Here is a 20,278-nt window from a genome sequence, read left to right as displayed (position 1 = left end):
TTGTAACCGTGAGGGCTTATGTATGTAGACATGTGATGCTTTGGAGATTATACACGTCTAGGTTAAGTATGATGATTAGCCCAATGAGAGGTGCTCGGTAGTCAGCTCCGGGTACCCGTCATATCCCCCTAGCCGAGTTGTGACAGTATGCTAGGAAGACCTACAGATTTAGACATACGAAAAAAAATATGAGGAACCAGAATAGCCCAGAGAAATTAGGAGTATATAAGCTTTACAATTATTATTCTTCTGCTAGCTGGGCAAAAAGAGAGGGAAGATGTATTAGAGCCACAGATTCAGGACAAAATCAAATGGCAACTGGATATCTCGCAAGAAAAGGTGTTGAAAAGCGATAAAAAGATAAGTCACGAGTGGCTACATCGAGTATTATGTATACCCTTATGATTGATGTTACGACATGTTAAAAATATTGATTGTGCCGTATGTTAAAATTGAGGTAGCAAGCACTACCGAAAGCATCAAGATTGGGTTGTCTTGGGAATTAAAGTCAGATAGCGGTAACACGACCAAATATGTAAGCATAAGCATTAGGAAAAAGGAGGTCATGATATCATGAAGGGGAGAGAAACTTGGAAAAGGAAAACATATACATATTGAGGATCAGGTAATATATTTGAGGAAAAGGTTAGGACCAAAGCAGGAAAGCAGTCGATAGGATCAAATTTAAATAAATCAACGGGAGATAGAGTAATGTTGTACGTGACAAGGAATGAACGTGAGGACCTTGGAACCAACCTATACGTTTTCATAACTAGAACCAAGAAGGTTGTAAATAATGAATAAAGGTGCATCCTTGAGAAGGAATAAACAGAACTTATGACAGCGATGACGAAATTTTAAAACTCCTAAGTTTTAACCAAGAGAATGGATGTGAACACATAATTGGTACACCTATTTAATGGGAGAAAGTACCCCAAGAAGAGATTTTCAGCATCAAATGGCTTGCCCAAGGGAAAACAAATTGAAATTATAAGGCAATGGTTGTGTGCAAGATGCAAAGATGCGATCATGAAGAAAATCGAGAAAATTCGAGATATATATCTATATATGTGTGTACAAGTTGTAGTATCATAAAGGAAGATGAAGACGCGACGAAAGAAAAGAGGAAAGGGTGTACTTTGTGAGGAGTTCATGATAAGAACAAGAACCAACAGAACACTAGAAGGACTATGATGCATAACGGTGATGCAAACAAGTAGTTAAGAAGAATTACGGGACAAAATGAGCTAAGCTAATAGAAGGACGAGTCGTGGGAATAGATGGTGTGAAGTATCAACTTTTAATGGTATAGTATAGACATAAATCGGAATTGGGAACCTAGACCAAGGAGAATTTCAAGGATATTAAGAAGGTAGTCGTGGAGGAAGACTAGGACTAAAGAAGCGTGGCATAGTCGGACACCCCATAAGGGGCCTAATGAATTCTGATGTCCCCCTAGAGAATTACTAGTCATGAAAGGTAGAGGTGATCAATAAAGAAAGTATCTGAATTATATCCGATATGTGTAAACATTTTACTTAGTACAAGAATCCAGTTAGCAAAAAGAAAATAAGTTAAACCATGCGATGAAAAGAACTCCGGCATTATATGAAATAGAGGAGTTGAAGGATCGCTAAGGTTGGCCAGATGACTATCAAAGATGGTTAACACTCAAAAGTTATGGTATATCAGAACATCCTTTAAAAGGGGGGAAGAACAAATTCAGTTCTTAGATGAACTACAATATTCCCGAGTTCAAAAGAAGGAAATGTACTGGCATGAAGGAGCCAAAATTCGAGATGAACCAATATATCAAGAATGTGTTAAAGAAAAGTGAGAATGGATTACATACAGGTATATCTGGAGACAAATATGGAAGGAGAATAAGTTTCGCCAATGCGATACGTTGTATTTCGTACTATGACTCGAATCACTCGCGCTGAAGAAATTTTAGGTACATTCAGATATGCAGTAAAGTACTCCAAGGGGTAGCAGAAGGAGTGAGGAAGGCCGCATGTGACCAGGGGTAAGTATAAGGGACAATCGAGGTTACTAATGTCACGACCCAACCCCGTGGGCCGTGACAAGTGCCCGACCCGGACACCCGTATACATACCTATTAAATATAATTAAACTGATTCTATGAACAATATGGAAACCCACAAAAGAACTCCAACGGTTCATAACGTCATCATATATGTATAGTCAGATAGACTATCTCCTGAGGAGTCACAACTAATCAAATCATAAAATGATACGCAAGCCGACAAGGCTGCCACTACACATCAATATCATGTTATTGCAAGCCGACAAGGCTGCCACTACAGACGGACATCATATCATAGCACATCGTATAGACACAGCTGAACAGAACTTATACACAACCCACACATATGTCTACAGACCTCTAAGAGTAACAACAATATCATATGACGGGACAGGGCCCCGCCGTACCCCTGGATAAAATACGTATACACCACAAGAGATTCTGTACCAAAATCTAGGCTCCGGAACAAGGGAGCTCTCCAAGATAGCTGAATAGGACTCCTAAGCTGGCGGGTTACCAACGTGAGCATCTGTACCTGCGGGCATGAATGCACCCCCCCCCCCCCCCCCCCGAAGAAAGGGGGTCAGTACGGAATATGTACTGAGCATGTAAAGCATAAATACAATAAACAGGATCATACTGAAGTGAGGAGTACAGAAAACCAATACAATAACCAGAAAACCACAAGGCTTACCTTTGAATCATAAATCATGGTGTCAATATCAGACTTAACTCGTTATGAAACTTAATGTCACCATTAGAGAATCATCCTGTTCATATGCATATGTATAACGTGTCCCGGCCCTCTAGTGAGGGACTCGGTAAATAAAATTATATCATCATCATGTATATATATATAACGTGTCCCGACCCTCTAGTGAGAGACTCGGTGAATAAGATCATCATGTGCCATCCTGGCCGCCATCCCCATATCATCATATCATCATGTCATCATATCATCATATACATATATATAACGTGTCCCGGCCCTCTAGTGAGGGACTCGGTGAATAATGCAGTGGATCTGTGCACGAAAACATGTCCTGGCCCGGGACTCAGTGAAAGATGTATTGAGGCATGCACGAGCAGAGTAGTGAGAAACCATATGCAAATTAAATCATATCTGAGACTCAATAGAATAATCAAAACGAATCATCATTTGAAAACCAAGACAATAGTCATATCAAATACCTTTCGAATGTCGCTGTGGATTATATAAAAATAGAACCTCAAGGATTATATACACGTATCAAGACATAATAAAATAGTGTCTGGAAATCAAGAACATTAGCCATCCTAGTGGCTCTTTCAATATCATTATGAACTGTATTAAATAACGTCTCAGGGATCATAGACAGGTATCAAATCAATACGAGACAGCTTATGAATGTTAAGGACATTAGTCATTATAGAGCCTTTAGGAATAGAGACTTATACATACGATTATACTATACAACATATAGAGAGCTCGAGGGCAGTGACTTAACTACTTTAAAAGCTCTAACATCAAAAAGTGAATAAGAATCATGAATCATATTCGAAACTTATGAATGGAATTACCCCAAAGGTCATGTCATTCATCACTTACGTCTAGGACATGCCAAAAGAAAGAAGGGACAGCTTTACATACCTCACGTCGTTCAAGAGCTCAGTCCATCCAAGAACTTCCATAATTAATATGATAAACCAATAATCGTAAGAATACGCACGTGACTTAAGAAGGCTTTCGTATATCATATATATTAATTGATGACTTAATTCTAAAACGAAACGGACAGCATCTCCTCTATATCATTAGCATCTCCCAACTTGGTATATCAGCCCAACAACAAATAAATCCCAAAAACACATCATATATATCCATAATGACTTCATAATACTTTATAATGATCGTCAAGCTCGAAGTAGGATCTGTACAACCCATGTCACCTTTTGTATGCTTCTTTCTTAACTTAATAAAATTCTCAACAAGATATGGAAGTCATTTACTACAAATTCTATCCTTATATCATATGATTATAACAAGAAAACAACCCACAAACTCCACTCTTTCCAAATGACGATTTTATTTTCAAGTTCATGTTTATTTCATCAATTCCCTCAATTTAGCCAAAATATCAACAATTACATATCCAAAATAGAATTAAATCCATTCTTAAATCACCTCCAAAACAGCCCATGTGATGACAACAACAATTTATCCGATCTCCGATATAATTTTCGTATTTCCTTTATCTTGCAATGTAGATATGACTTGGATAAATCAAATACATCTAGGAGAGAGGATTTCTTACCCTATATGTCAATATTTAATCTTCTTCCACCTTACTTCATTACGAAGAAAGTCCGGAGTCAACAACACGACAAAATGGAACAACAACATCGAAGAAATTAGTGAAACCCGTAAAATAGCAATGCTGCTCGACTTTTTCTTCATCGTGATGGGTAATCACGTTGTTGCTCAACTTGCTTAAAAAGCAAGGTACTTAATTCCAAGTGAGAGCTCTCCAAATATTGCTGTATAAAAATTTTGCTACAGCACCCTTATTTAGGAAGTTAGTCTACTGAATGGTGAAAATAAAATAAGAGCTCAAGTACACCCTTTTTCCTTTTGGACCGTGGGGTCCACTCCCTTGATGACTTTGATGAGATTTATCTCAATCTTAAAGGTGTCCACCCACCTTTTCATATTTTCATAGTCATTTGCTGCATTCGACATTTGGCACCAAGGAAACACGTGGAAACATAGATATTAACATTACACTTATCCCCTTATCCACTAATACCATAATTACCCCTTTACCCTCAAACCGCATTTCAACATTTAATCAAATACTCCCATAATTAATTTTTTGATCTCAATTCACTTACATAATAATTATTTTAACATACCCCATATATCCATTGCCATGCCCATGTGATATAACACTAGTTTATAGACTCATTTGCCACACATAAAATATTATTTTCAATCACTGTCGTCACACTTTTTCGTCTTAAATCATTTTGGGGTTTCCCCCTTTTATGCAATGAGCTCTTGATTTGCATGCTTGAATATGATCAAATTCCTCCGAACTCGGGTAAATTTTCTCATGTTCGGCGGTTCAATTTCCTAGTCCAAAAATACGGGGTATTATAGCTTGGACCGTATTTCCCTCAAATAAAATGTGAACCTCAACGAACTTATTTTCTTCAATTTATTTAACTTCTAATCCTTACGATACATCTATACCATCACTCTAACCACCTATAAGCTTAGGGAGTAACTTCACTTCCGTTACTAATGTTATTTAACTTGCAAGCTTTCCAACGCATGAAAACATGGGATGTAACATCCTTACCCCTTTAGAACATTCGTCCTCGAATGTTAAACTGGTTCTGCATAACTATACTGGTTATGGTGATCTCATAACGATTCAATTGTAACTCGAACACATCTGTCATGTTGTGCCTCTCTTTGCTTTGCCTAATGCCATTCTCCACTTGACATCTGTTAATATTGAATTTTCAAAGAAGGTGGTCATAATATAGCTACTTCCGTAATTGACTGCAACTTGCTATATCCATCTATACTTGAAGCTTAAGTCGAGTTTTTCTTATTTTGGAGTCATTTTTCCAGTAATATTGTAGAATAGGAGTTGTCTTTCCCTTAGGTAGGTTTGCCGTGGCATATTGGTTCCTCCTATTCGTTCTTCTAGTTCTTACAGGTCTACTCCCACTCTTTATTTAGGTCGCATAGTCCGCAGCGTACCTTTTTGTTGGAGTCATCATCTTAATCCTCTGACATGCATTATCTATAATATTTCCTTTGAGTAGTTGAACACGAGTTTCCTTCTTAGTAATGACTCTCGGTTGCAATACTCCCTTGACACCGCAGGAATATGCTTCCAAGAGATATAAATGAGTTACTCTCCGGATGTGATCCTCCTTGATATTTGAACCTGTCGATCTTTTCTCTTCCTCAATTAGTCTAATTAGTCTAGACATCCTTTGTCCTCATCGTTACTTCTTCCCATAACCTTATTTGTATAGCCATGAACTCTATACCGTATTATTAAATCAACCATATGAGTTCTTTGTGACATACCGATACCATGTCATCTCTTACCCTCTCGTGATTACTTAATAATCAGGAAACTTTTTCTTATCTTTGGAATCCTGTTCGGATATGTCTCTTCTCGCTTGACTTACATATAAACAAAGGTTACAATACATGATGTATCATCTTAAGGAATTCTAAATCCCATGTTAATCATATCCCGTAATGAATCTCTCGAGAGCACTCTTTTGAGATAAATAATCGTATCACATCTCGAGTGACACTGATGTAGGTAGTTTTCCCTATAACACTCTTATCATCACATTGAGGTAAATACCTCTTTTCTGTTACATGCCCATTTTTCAAATCTATTTCATAGTTTGCCGTACTTTTACGAAGTATTATATTGAACTTTTCGTCCCTCTTTCGTCCTTCGGTCCGTACATTTTACCATTTCATCCTTACATCTCTGTTTGACATATCACCTCATAATGCTGAAGATCAATTTCCCTTTGTTGTCTAATGTTTATAACTCTTTCACCGTAGGATAGATGCTGTCATACTCTTTTCTTTCCTTTATCTGTCCCTTGATTATCACATCTTATATTCTCTATAGAAAACTTTATGTCCCTTCCTATTTGTCACTTATAAATTGCAATATCATTAACAAACGACTCTACTGTCAATTCCTTCGCCACTATTCAAGTATAGCATCGCTATCCTTCGTAATATTCCTTGACTTATTTGCTCTCAATGTCATGTTGTTCAAGGTCTTCACGAATGATTTTTAGTACAGTCTTAGATACCCGCTCAATTCTCGTTCATTTGTTTAGTGTCTATTAGGCATATTTATGCCTAACTCTCGCTTTTTGTTTTAGAGTCTATATCTGTCATATCTTAGGATTCGTCGTTTCAATCTTTACACTTGTATTTTCCTTACTCACTTCCCCCCTTAAGGGTCTTACTTATACCATTCTCAAATCCGTTAGCTCACTTTCAACCTTGAATACATGTATCCTTCCCTTATTAAACTAAATCATATTCATGCCATTTCCCATAATTTATAGATATAGTAATTCATGTGTGCAGTCTTAGCATACTCATCTTGCAGTTTTGTGGTCAAGTAATACAACTAACATAGCAATCCAAAGAATGATGTATTTTACTTAGCTCAATCATTAGTTATGAGTCAATGTCTAAATCCGCTCCAATTAACAACTCCTGTCCCATAGGGATACTCGAAATAGTAGTATGTCTAGCTATCTGTGCCATTCCTGTAATGTCACTTATCCCATTCTTCGATACGCAGAGTTCACTTATAGCACCATCTTTGTTTTCAAGAATCTAAATCTCATGCGCAACTAATACCCCTTGTGCTTCATACTCTTTTACTCTTGTGTTGCACTCAACATTGATTTCAAAACTAAATCATAATCATATCGTATTGGTCGTTGATGATAGCCTTGCTCTATCGCTTTATCGTTTTATGGTAAACTCATAACTCATGGCCACATTTTCCTTTCCAACTTATTCCTTTACATACTTTACTCGTTTTGTCTTGGTATAAGATATTCGTAGGAGATGCATCTTACTTTTTTCATAATACGAGTACTTCTGCGTACTTCTCATATTTCCTTTTCTTGTGCTCGCTATCATTTTTGTTATCGCATAATCTTTATTCTGAACTTGTCTTTCTTATTCATTCTATAGCTCGCCTTTCCGTCTCACACTTGCCTTTATACTTTAGTCACATAAATCACGTCATAACTTTTAGTCACTTCCTCACTGGGCTTTACTCATTTTCATAAAAATCCTTATTATAATCACATTATATCCTGTTCGTATTCAATCCCATAGTGTAACACTTCTTAACCTTATTCATGATCCTTACTATGGGTTAATTACACTCGGTGGAGTAAGCGTACTTAACCTTGTACCCTTCCTAGTCAATCTTATCCTTAATATCTCACAAGCTATCTTATTAATACATTCATATCCACCACAATTCTCTTTCCTCTGTACTCTTGTCTTAATATATCACTCTATCAAGATCTACCAGTCTTTTCTAAGTCATCTCTTAGTATCACAAGTCCTTTCCAAATTCTTTTTACCATATCAGTATCGACCTCCTAATTATTATTACCATCAATTCAGTAATTAACTTATTTCTCGAGGTCCACCGTACTCGCAACTCAGTCAAATCCTATCATTACTATTGGCACAACCTTCCAAGACATATTACAAACCTATATCCCACTCTCTTTTTATTTCTAGAAAAATTTTGGTAGAGTTTCCTCTATATTTCTTACTACCTCAAAACCTGCACGCAGGAAATACCAACAATGCCTCACAGGGCCAACGTATATACGCACATATCATATCGTATCATCGCCACACAGGGGCTCCCAATTCCAAATATAAGTTACAAAGGTGTCAGGACTTACCTGTCATATCGCACCTCAGGACATAACTGACCCTTTAACGACCTGTCCTGTTATATCTTCGTATCTACCTTCTCTTTCATCCTTCAACTTATATTTCGATCGTATCCCATTATTCTTACCTTACCCGACATACCTCCTTCGCACCATATCTTACCTGCGTGCTGTGTAGCTTCCAATGTCACCGGTCGCTTTCATCTGTTGATGTCGTTCTTCAGCTGAAATCAAATGTTAGTGTAAGGAATTTCATTTCCTATGTCTGGGCTCTATCGTACGATCTTAGATATGAAAGAAAGGTAACATCCTAAATGCCCTGTAGCTCCCTGTTTATAGATGTGGTGCACAACACACCGATAAACAATATTCTACCAGACACGGCTTGTAGACACTCCAAGGACGAACTGCTCTGATACCACTTTTGTCACGACCCAACCCCGTGGGCCGTCACTAGTGCCCGACCTGGACACCCGTATACGTACCTATTAAATATAATTAAACTGAATCTATGAACAATATGGAAACCCACAAAAGAACTCCAACGGTTCATAACGTCATCATATATGTATAGTCAGATAGACTGTCTCCTGAGGAGTCACAACTAATCAAATCATAAAATGATACGCAAGCCGACAAGGCTGCCACTACACATCAATATCATGTCATTGCAAGCCGACAAGGCTGCCACTACAGACGGACATCATATCATAGCACATCGTATAGACACAGCTGAACAGAACTTATACACAACCCACACATATGTCTACAGACCTCTAAGAGTAACAACAGTATCAAATGACGGGACAGGGCCCCGCCGTACCCCTGGATAAAATACATATACACCACAAGAGATTCTGTACCAAAATCTAGGCTCCGGAACAAGGGAGCTCTCCAAGATATCTGAATAGGACTCCTAAGCTGGCGGGTTACCAACGTGAGCATCTGTACCTGCGGGCATGAACGCAGCCCCCCGAAGAAAGGGGGTCAGTACGGAATATGTACTGAGCATGTAAAGCATAAATACAATAAACAGGATCATACTGAAGTGAGGAGTACAGAAAACCAGTACAATAACCAGAAAACCACAAGGCTTACCTTTGAATAATAAATCATGGTGTCAATATCAGACTTAACTCGTTATGAAACTTAATGTCACCATTAGAGAATCATCCTGTTCATATGCATATGTATAACGTGTCCCGGCCCTCTAGTGAGGGACTCGGTAAATAAAATCATATCATCATCATGTATATATATATAACGTGTCCCGGCCCTCTAGTGAGGGACTCGGTGAATAAGATCATCACGTGCCATCCTGGCCGCCATCCCCATATCATCATATCATCATGTCATCATATCATCATATACATATATATAACGTGTCCCGACCCTCTAGTGAGGGACTCGGTGAATAATGCAGTGGATCTGTGCACGAAAACATGTCCTGGCCCGAGACTCAGTGAAAGATGTATTGAGGCATGCACGAGCAGAGTAGTGAGAAATCATATGCAAATTAAATCATATATGAGACTCAATAGAATAATCAAAACGAATCATCATTTGAAAACCAAGACAATAGTCATATCAAATAACTTTAGAATGTATCTGTGGATTATATAAAAATAGAACCTCAAGGATTATATACACGTATCAAGACATAATAAAATAGTTTCTGGAAATCAAGAACATTAGCCATCCTAGTGGCTCATTGAATATCATTATGAACTATATTAAATAACGTCTCAGGGATCATAGACAGGTATCAAATCAATACGAGACAGCTTATGAAAGTTAAGGACATTAGCCATTGTAGAGCCTTTAGGAATAGAGACTTATACATACGATTATACTATACAACATATAGAGAGCTCGAGGGCAGTGGCTTAACTACTTTAAAAGCTCTAACATCAAGAAGTGAATAAGAATCATGAATCACATTCGGAACTTATGAATGGAATTACCCCAAATCTCATGTCATTCATCACTTACGTCTAGGACATGCCAAAAGAAAGAAGAGACAGCTTTACATACCTCACGTCGTTCAAGAGCTCAGTCCATCCAAGAACTTCCATAATTAATATGATAAACCTATAATCGTAAGAATACGCACGTGACTTAAGAAGGCTTTCGTATATCATATATATTAATTGATGACTTAATTCTAAAACGAAACGGGCAGCATCTCCTCTATATCATTAGCATCTCCCAACTAGGTATATCAGCCCAACAACAAATAAATCCCAAAAACACATCATATATATCCATAATGACTTCATAATACTTTATAATGATCGTCAAGCTCGAAGTAGGATCTGTACAACCCATGTCACCTTTTGTATGCTTCTTTCTTAACTTAATAATATTCTCAACAAGATATGGAAGTCATTTACTACAAATTCTATCCTTATATCATATGATTATAACAAGAAAACAACCCACAAACTCCACTCTTTCCAAATGACGATTTTATTTTCAAGTTCATGTTTATTTCATCAATTCCCTCAATTTAGCCAAAATATCAACAATTACATATCCAAAATAGAATTAAATCCATTCTTAAATCACCTCCAAAACAGCCCATGTGATGACAACAACAATTTATCCGATCTCCGATATAATTTTCGTATTTCCTTTATCTAGCAATGTAGATATGACTTGGATAAATCAAATACATTTAGGAGAGAGGATTTCTTACCCTATATGTCAAAATTTAATCTTCTTCCACCTTACTTCATTACGAAGAAAGTCCAAAGTCAACAACACGACAAAATGGAACAACAAGATCGAAGCAATTAGTGAAACCAGTAAAATAGCAATACTGCTCGACTTTTTCTTCATCGTGATGGGTAATCACGTTGCTGCTCAACTTGCTTAAAAAGCAAGGTACTTAATTCCAAGTGAGAGCTCTCCAAATATTGCTGTATAAATTTTTTGCTACAGCACCCTTATTTAGGAAGTTAGTCTACTGAATGGTGAAAATAAAATAAGAGCTCAAGTACACCCATTTTCCTTTTGGACCGTGGGGTCCACTCCCTTGATGACTTTGATGAGATTTATCTCAATCTTAAAGGTGTCCACCCACCTTTTCATATTTGCATAGTCATTTGCTGCATTGGCCATTTGGCACCAAGGAAACACGTGGAAACATAAATATTAACATTACACTTATCCCCTTATCCACTAATACCATAATTACCCCTTTACCCTCAAACCGCATTTCAACATTTAATCAAATACTCCCATAATTAATTTTTTGATCTCAATTCACTTACATAATAATCATTTTAACATACCCCATATATTCATTGCCATGCCCGTGTGATATAACACTAGTTTATAGTCTCATTTGCCACTCATAAAATATTATTTTCAATCACTGTCGTCACACTTTTTCGTCTTAAATCATTTTGGGGTTTCCCCCTTTTATGCAATGAGATCTTGATTTGCATGCTTGAATATGACCAAATTCCTCCGAACTCGGGTAAATTTTCTCATGTTCGGCGGTTCAATTTCCTAGTCCAAAAATACGGGGTATTATAGCTTGGACCGTATTTCCCTCAAATAAAATTTGAACCTCAACGAACTTATTTTCTTCAATTTATTTAACTTCTAATCCTTTCGATACATCTGTATCATCACTCTAACCACCTATAAGCTTAGGGAGTAACTTCACTTCCGTTACTAATGTTATTTAACTTGCAAGCTTTCCAACGCATGAAAACACGGGATGTAACAACTAAAAAGAACTTGTAGCACTAGAAGAGATGGAGGCTTTAAAAGAGGAATATTTATAGGAAAGTTCAATGATCTTCAAAGGCAAGAAAGAAGTGTGCCTATGGATAGCAAGACAACAGTACTGCCTGAGATTAGAAAGTACCTCATATGTCTAGAAATTCCAAGTCACCGATTATATCAATTGTGAGAGTGTATGACATAGAACCATATAAACAATCATCGTAATGAAACGGCCAGCAGAATGGTGCAAGGTCGACGAGTACAAAAAAAAAAGGATAATCTAAAGTAGCACCGGAGAAGCAAGCAAGGAAAGGTGCCATATCTGAACAAGAGAATTTGTCTACTAGTAGAGAAATAAGGAGCAAGGCAAAAGAGTACAACAATTAAGATTTCTCAGAGACCAACAAAGAGCCGTAGTAATTATGAGTTAAGACCATCCTAATGGCAATAGGTCCCAGGAAGGTAGCTAGATATCAGTTGACCACTGGGTACATACATAAGAACATGAGGATATGGAACTAATGAATGAGTTCGACAAATAATTGGGAGACTATGAAAGAAGACTAATGAGCCCATAGTATAAGAGCATGGAGATCAGGAACTAAAGGAGAACAACCAGTTCAATAAATTAATGATAGCATAGTAAGCTCGCAAGCTATAACATTCGAGGACGAATGTTTGTAAGGGGGGAAGGATGTTACACCTCGCACTTTCAGAGCATGTAGCATGCCACGTACTTTACTGTATTAATGGAGTATCGGAGACGTCCCATGAATTTTTGGAATGTACAAGCCATGGGAAAATAAAGTAAAGGATGAATTACGATCTCGTAAGTCATAACCGGGAAGGACATGACCATTATCAAGTATGACTAATGATAAATATCATGTATGGAGAGTTTTCGAAGATTCCGGGATCAAGAAGATCGAAGAAAATAAGGTTGTCGATGATTTGGAAAAAAGTTGATAGAATTTTGGGTCAACTTTGGAGGGGTATATCTTTAGGTATATTAGTAGTTTTAAGGTGTTTCAAAAGCCTAAAATGAAGTTCGTCGAGTCTAGTTTTCAATGCAATAAATCGCTCAATGATACGACATTGGAGTAGAGAATTATAGATGTTACAAGTTAGGATGACAGAGCAGAAATGCGCGCTACAGTGCGCGCTGCTACAGTACCGGGCTGCTACAGTACTGAAGACTCCAGGTCGGTCCAAAGCGACTCTAGAGCTCTAGAAAAGGGGTTTTACCCTTATGATTTTTCATCCAACACCTCTAAAACATTCCCCAACCCTCTAGAATATTTTCCCAACATCCACACACAAAATTGTGGCCCAAAACAAGTGGAAACAACCAAATCTTCCATCAAGAAAGTTAGAAACTACAAGAGTAGCAAGCCTATGGTATTGTGTCATGATTGAGGGTAAAGTTGAACTGATTCATCCGTGGTTCTTGGGTTTTATGCACTGCTTAAGGTACGTATAACACTCCTTTGGTCGTGTGTTAGCTTAATTAAATGTTGGTAAAGTTGTTGGAGGCCAAATACCACAAGACTACATCAAAATAAGTTAAGTTAAGCTACTGTTTTGTAGGGGCTGTTATGAATGTTTAAATATGACTTATAATGGTTGTAAATGGTGGATTATAACTTGAATATATTGTCCCTATTGTTATTGGGATTATTGATGTGTTAGTTGGAAAGATGGAGAAGAAAATATATGAAATCTACGAATAGAAAGTAAAGGATGAGGTGTAGGAGTATGGATTGCTTTGGAATACATTTAGGGATATTTAGAACTAAAATATGATATGATAAATATATGCATATTATGAAGGGTGTGGACTGAATTATGAAAGGAGAGTTGGGTTTAAATGACGTTATTATTCATTAAACGAGCTTGCCGCTCGATATGATTCTTAAAGTAATCAAAGAAGGTTATATTGGATTATATTGTAGTCGTTGCTATTGTTTATTGTTGTTGTTGTTGTTGTTGGGTTGTTTGATGACCCTTACTGGTCTTTAGGATGTAATATAAACAGGGGAGATGCTGCCCGAATTTCGGTAGATTTTAAACGGAATTAAATTGAAGGCTTAAGATGAGCGCATGACATTGAGCCTAACAATAGTATGAATGGTTTATATATAGATTTATGAGCTTGGAAGGATAAACGTTGAGTGGCTAAGGAGATCGAAAGGTATGTTAAGGCTTGTCCATTTCTTTCAATAAGCATGATTCCTATATTATGATTCCATATATGTTTCCATAACCTCCTTACTTCCAAAAGTTAGAAGTTCATGATTCTTAAAGCTTCTTATGATACTAAAGATGAGATGTTTTCTATGATGAACATGATGACGATGATCCTATTTCTAGAGATTCCAAAGCTTATGGATTTGATGCTATTATGAGATTATTGAGTTTATTCCATGATTTTCTTGATTTTATTCATTGTTGTTCATCTCACCTTATGATCATTGTTCCTTCAAGGTGAGATATAGCGATGATGACTGTTCCATAATATAACCAGAGGCTACCGACCTTATGTTACTCCGATAGAGTTGTGGCTTTTAATTGGGCTCTCATGCATACTTTATATATATATATATATATATATATATATATATATATATATGTATGTATGTATGTATTTTAATAACACCGTGCCTACATGGTTGGGCAGTATAACACCGCGCTGCCCCATAGGTGGCCGGGCAGACACACCACTGCAGTGGGCAGCTTATGCCCCGGACGCGGGCTAATGATGAAAACACCGTGCCTATATAGCCGGGCAGCATAACACCGCACCTATATGGTCGGGCAGTTTAATTACATAAATAAATAAATATATATGTATAATGTTGATTTAAAAAGTTAAAGTTGGCATGCATGGTATCCCCCTAAAAAGGCAATCACATATACAGGTTATCTCTTTATCTCATGCTTCTTTATTCTTGTTTATATTATTATCCATGTCTTAAATACTCAGTACACTGTTCATACTGACGTCCCTTCTTGTGGACGCTGCGCTCTTGCCCGCAGGTAGGCAGAGAGACGGATTAGATCCATAGGTACTTTATCAGCGGATTCTCAGGAGCACTCCACTTACTTCGGAGCTGCAGTCTATTGTTATTGGTCTTCATGGTCACTTGTGTTGTATGTAGAGGCTCGTCGACATGTGTGTACAGTTAGACATTTGATAACTCTACCGGTTCATATCGTTGTATAACATTTTAGTAACCTTGTCGGCTGGTGACGATGGTCATAATTGTTGAAGAATATATATATAGAGATATGCTGTTGTGTTGTGATATATGTCTTTACAGATTATGATATCCATGAGCTATCTTTATTTTCCACCCAGAAATGATCATGAGACGTATGTTTAGATGTGCTCGGTGTGCTTACTCTGGGTGCCCGTCATGGCCCTCTGGTTGGGTCGTGACAATTATTATAGGTGTTCTAACGGTGAATGAAAGGATAGAACCCTAGAAGTTGTGAACCCATGAATAAATGAATGGGTTATTGATTTTATTGCTATATAATCATCTAGGAGTATAGATTATAACTTTCTAGGATGAGAACTTGATTATTAATGATGAGAATGATGTATTGAGACTTAGGGTTTCATAAAGATGGTAGCTTTAGCATAAAAACTGCTTGTCAAGGGGTTGACTTGATTAGAAAGCCCATGAATATGAATGGTATGATGGTTGGGGTTGATTGTATGATGAATTCACACTTAGTAATAGTTCACCCACTTGAAAAAGGGTAGAAGTAGTTGGGTTCTCTTCCCTAATTGTTGTTTGTTGAGTAGATGACCCATTACTCACTTAACCTTATGATTTCTTGACTTTGAACGTTCTGAAGCTTTGCAGAAAGGAAAAGCCATTATGGAGTGATTGCATTGTTCCAGTTCGGCCTTAAGGTAGGTTACGGTCTACTTGAGTTAGACTTTGATTAGTTGATTGTATTTGTTATGAAATTGATAGGAGAAGTATGATTATGGCTTCGGAGATAAAGTGTGGTTGGAAATTCCTAAGATTGATTGATTATGTGATTAACTATTCTGTTGTAATAAAGAAGGAGTTAATAAATACTCTTCTTGTTGACTTGGAGTAATCCCTTGTTCGTGCGATTGATGAAATGATTCTTGAGTCTTGATATGACTTGTGGCATGGTGATTTATGTTCCTTGATATTTATTCATTGATTGTTCATATTCCTTAATTGATTGTGGAACGGAAATACATTGTGATGGGAAAGATAATATAAATATGAAAAGGCACATTTGACAAGGGGTGAGGATGTGGCCTAGTTATGGGCTCGTGATCCAAGGTCAGTTCTAGAGCGAGAGGTCCATGGACACCATGGGTCCCCTGCAGGTCAAGACTGACTGGGGAAAACAGTACCATTTAGCTTGTGTGTACACGGTTGAGATACTTTTATTATTTATTGCATTGCATCGGACTTATGGCTATTTGGGCAAACATTACAATTTAGCATGTGTGTATGGATATGTGATAGAGTTGAGATCATTCGTGAGATACAACTGTGTTGTGATTTCATGCCTTGAGTTACTCTTATTGATTGCTAATTGTGTGGATTTATCTTATTCCTGTGTTGGCTGATATTTCGGGGTTGGATGATTCTGTTGATAATTTCATATGGTTATGTGTTGTCGTGCCTATCTGTTTATTCAATTGATTTGGTGATTTTATGCATGATACAATCTTAGTCGGCCTATGATATCTACCGCTACATAGTGTTTGTACTGATACTACCTTGCTGCATTCTTTTGAGTGCAAATTGTGATACAGAGATATACCAGACCTCATATTTAGTGTGAGGCTAGTTTCCGACAAGATTTGAGAGTGAGCTCTTATCCATGCTAGGCCTCCTGAAGATCTTCTCTTACTGAGTTCTATTTCCATTCCAAACATTACTTATGTTATTTCTGATAGTTGTTATTTTCTTAGATAGTTTATGTTTTAGAGTCATTGTATTATGACTTTTGGATCAATGGGGTTATAATAGTTAGGACTTTCGCATCTTTATTTATTTATGGCATGACTAGATCAGTTGGAGATTCTATAACCATTATATCCTTGAATGTGTTAAAATTGACTAGTTAGATGACAATTGGTTAAGGGGATTGGTTCGCCTACTAGGAGATTTAGTGTGGGTACCACTCATGATTATTTGGGTCGTGACAGGTGACCTTGTTTTTTCATATTGACAAAACAAGTAAGAAGCGGCTCATCGGAAGAGATCCCAGTTCGCATCAAATGCACCAAGAACGAAGAAACAAAGAACGCCACTAGGGTGGCTCAATTAAGCCGAAGAGGCAGCAGAAAGATAGAAAGAGCCACAAGGGTGGCCCACTCAGGCCAAGAAGGCTACAGAGTGACAAAGTGCCACAAGGACGGCCCACTCGAGCCAAGAAGGCTACAGAGGAACAAAACCCCACAAGGATGGCCCACTAGAGCCAAGAAGGCTACAAAGGAACAAAACGCCAGAAGGGTGGCCCACCCTAGCCAAAAAGGATACAAAGGAACAAAGCGCCACAAGGATGGCCCACTCGAGCCAAAAAGGCTATGAAAAGACTAGAAAGCGCCACAACGGCAACAATCTAGCCAAGAGGACTATACAAAGCGAAATGCCACAAGGGCAACAATCTAGCCAAGATGGCTAAAAAGAGCATAACGCCACAAGGGCAACAATTTAGCCCAGAGGGATACAATGGACAAAACGTCATAAGGACAACATTATTAGGCCAAAAGGGCCACACAATGAACAAAGCGGCATATCGGACCAAGAGGATCACAGCCGACATAAAGGACGAAAGAAAGACAATCCAACCAAAAGGGTCATATCTATCATATGCATGCCAAGAGGATCATTCATTCAAACATATTATCACAACCCAACCCGCCATGACTGGGACCCATCTAAATCCTAGTGGGCGAACCAATATACAAGACACCTATCCATTCAATCCGGTTTTATATTAACCAAACTAAACAGTATTAATCATTCAAACATCAAAAGAACAAAATAAATCATGCCAAAAATACTGAAATAAGTGCGGAAGTTCTAACTATTACAAATCCCCAAAATCTGAAAGTCATCGTACAGGACTCTAAGCTAAAAATATGTCTAAGAATCTGAAGTCTAACAAATATGTAATCCATAATGTCCAGAGTACGAAAAGACATCGTAGCAAGAAGATCTTCGGGCGGCCTGGCATGGGAAAAAGCTCACCATAAAATCTGTCAACAATTATCCTCTACGCTAGATGTAAGGATGAGCAACGATCTCTATATCACAATCTGCACTCAAAGAATGCAGCAAGGTAGTATCCATACAAACACTATGTACCGATAGCTATCATAGGCCGACTAAGATTAGTATCATGCATATTTCATAAAATCAATAGAATAAAACAAGCTAGTCAATAGACATGAATATCAATAAATTATAGCAAGTCAACCAAGGACAATCACAATCAAATCACCAAGATGTCAAGCATCACAATCATGTAAGCCACAACCGAAATAAATTTACCACAATAACCTCACTCGCTGTACATACATGCTTGTTGATATCTTAGCTCAGTAGTCATGACCTGCAGGGGACCCACGGTGTCCATGTACCACTCGTTCCGGAATACTCCTCGGACCCGAGCACAAACCTCCGCTGCGGAACGAACCTCGGTCGCTGGACATATCAAAGTACCTCTCGTTTCCGGAACGATACTCTGACCACGAGCCCATAATCTAGGTCACATGAGTACCTTTCTATACCTCTTACAGAACAATGTTTCTTACCTTCCCAATATCAAAAATCAACTCAGCATTTCATGTCACAATACCCTTGAGAATATTATATTAGCTTCTCATCACAACACATCCACTGTAGATTCAATCACACAGGAATAATGGCACGGAGCCTACACAATCACTTTTTTTTTATTGAAAACCACCAAACCAAGTTTGGCAGTGTTTTATTAAAATAGAAAGTTTTTTGTACAAGAAAGGAAAAAAGAAAACAAATAAACAAAGATCCTAAAAAACAGAAATGAAATGTAAACTACATCCAAAGACTATATAGAATCTTGTCTACTGCAGATCCTTTGGCCTTGCCTCGATACCATGTCAAACACCTACAAACTCTCACCTGGTGCTATGTCAAAATGAATGCATATTCAAGCTTCCAGGATGGAGTAGAATTCATCCATTTTCTTCAGATGTAGCTGCTATCTCCTTGTCTTTATGTTGCAATTTGTTTGCTATTGTCTCAAGTTTCCTGAATGAATAAATCTTTAGAAATCTTACAATTGAATGAGCATTATTCTAATACCACTCTTGTAATCCTGCCAAAGACACTTTCATATAAGTACATGCTGCTACCCATGGCATATTGAAATGTAGCCTTGTTGCTACTACTGTTCTCCAAATTTGCTATTAATGTCCAGGAATATGATGGTCCTTAGCTTTCCTGATCCTCGTGTATGGTATATTTGATTTCTCTGTGTTTAGAATTTTCCTTGCTTTCACAGGAAGTGAAGTAAAACTATGAAAATGGTGATCACCTGCAAAATCAAAAGCATAGTTAGTTAAAAAATCAGCCAGGCCATTTCCTTCTCTCAGAACATGCTCCACCCTCACTTCCTTATCCCTTCTCAGTCTTGAAATATCATTTATGATCATTGATATACTCCATGGAGTCACCCACTATCTAGTTAAAATCATCTTCATAGTCATTGAATCTGTTTCCATCACAACTGGTAACAGACTGTGTGTAACATAATACTTAAGACCCTCATGTAGTGCCACTGCTTCAACCACCAAATTTGAGCCATCTGATATTTTTCTTGCTGCTGCAAAATGGAAATCGCCTGCTGCATTTCTAATACAAAAGGCCACAGAGCTTGGTCGAGGATTTCCCCTAGAAGCTCTATCAGAATTACATTTAAACCACCCTGACATAGGAAATTCCCATTTCACTATCTTTCTCACAATTC

At 37.6% G+C, this 20,278-nt stretch overlaps 1 long non-coding RNA gene across 1 annotated transcript; it reads right to left on the bottom strand.

Moving 5' to 3' along the window:
- Nucleotides 1-9,158: 9,158 nt before the first annotated feature.
- Nucleotides 9,159-11,527, bottom strand: LOC132618636 (uncharacterized). Its single transcript, XR_009574235.1, has 3 exons — nucleotides 11,220-11,527; nucleotides 10,556-10,612; nucleotides 9,159-9,472 (listed from the first exon to the last, which is right to left on the bottom strand). It is a non-coding gene; the product is annotated as an uncharacterized LOC132618636 (long non-coding RNA).
- Between the last annotated feature and the right edge of the window lie 8,751 nt (nucleotides 11,528-20,278).

This window comes from Lycium barbarum, chromosome 11, assembly GCF_019175385.1.
Source record: "Lycium barbarum isolate Lr01 chromosome 11, ASM1917538v2, whole genome shotgun sequence".
NCBI classification, from domain to species: domain Eukaryota; kingdom Viridiplantae; phylum Streptophyta; class Magnoliopsida; order Solanales; family Solanaceae; genus Lycium; species Lycium barbarum.
This window is presented reverse-complemented; position numbering and strand designations above follow the sequence as displayed.